General features: G+C 41.5%; 1 non-coding gene across 1 annotated transcript; it reads left to right on the top strand.

The window, feature by feature from the left end:
• Nucleotides 1–534: 534 nt before the first annotated feature.
• Nucleotides 535–641, top strand: LOC141710242 (small nucleolar RNA R71). The gene has a single exon (XR_012570772.1). It is a non-coding gene; the product is annotated as a small nucleolar RNA R71 (small nucleolar RNA).
• Nucleotides 642–1,133: the final 492 nt, after the last annotated feature.

Here is a 1,133-nt window from a genome sequence, read left to right as displayed (position 1 = left end):
TGCATATTACGGCTGTTGAAAACCAGGAGGGTTGTGTATTGCTTTGCTGTATATGGCTGATAAGGCTGTTGAACCGCATTCTGAGTGTTGCTCCAGCTGAAGTTAGGATGATTGTGGTTGTTGGGATGATAAGTGGCTGCAGCTAGATGCTGTGATCTCTGAAAGTTGCTCACGAACTGAGCTGATTCACTAGAAATAGCACACTGCTCCGTCTCATGCGCACCAGCACAAAGCTCACAAACACTAGTGATCTGATTAACTCCAAAATTAGCCAAAGAATTCACCTTCATCGTCAAAGCTTGAAGCTGAGCAGCTATAGCAGTAGCTGTATCCACTTTCAGAATTCTTGCTACTTTACCTTGAGGCATTCTTTGAGTTGGGTTCTGGTATTCATTAGTAGCCATCACTTCAATCAATTCATAAGCTTCATCGTAGCTTTTGGCCCATAAGGCTCCTCCTGATGTTGCATCAAGTATGGGTCTAGAAGTAGCACCCAACCCATTATAAAAGTAGTTAATGATCATCTAGTCAGGCATCCCATGATGAGTACACTTTCTAAGAATCTCTTTGTAGCGATCCCAAGCCTCACACAAATATTCTCCCATTTGCTGCACAAATTGATTAAGAGCATTTCTGATTGTAGCCGTCTTCACCATAGGGAAGAATTTAGTGAGAAACTTATGAGCTAGATCCTCCCAAGTAGTAATAGAGCCTGGTGGTAGATAATGTAATTAACACTTAGCCTTATCCCTCAGAGAGAACAGGAAAAGCCTCAGCTTAATAGCATCTTCAGTAACTCCATTGAACTTCAAAGTGTCGCAGATCTCGATGAAATCCCTGATATGCATGTTGGGATCTTCTATAGGAAAACCCCAAAAACAGAACTGAATTTTGTATCATCTGAATCGTGCTCGACTTGATTTCAAAGGTGTTAGCCGCGATGGCTAGCCTGATAATGCTAGACTGAATATCATTGATCTTCGGCTTTGAATAGTCCATTAAATCCTTAGGATTTTCTGCTTGATCTCCCATTATGACTAGAGCTTCTTCTTCATCTTTCTCCTCAACAAAAACTTCTTCAACCTTCTCTTCAACAAGAACTTCCTCAACTACTTCCTCCGCTTTATCCAGTG

The sequence above is a fragment of the Apium graveolens genome, chromosome 2, assembly GCF_009905375.1.
Source record: "Apium graveolens cultivar Ventura chromosome 2, ASM990537v1, whole genome shotgun sequence".
In the NCBI taxonomy this organism is placed as follows: Eukaryota; Viridiplantae; Streptophyta; class Magnoliopsida; order Apiales; family Apiaceae; genus Apium; species Apium graveolens.
Note: the sequence above shows the minus strand (reverse complement) of the source record. Positions and strands in the feature narration are given on the sequence as shown.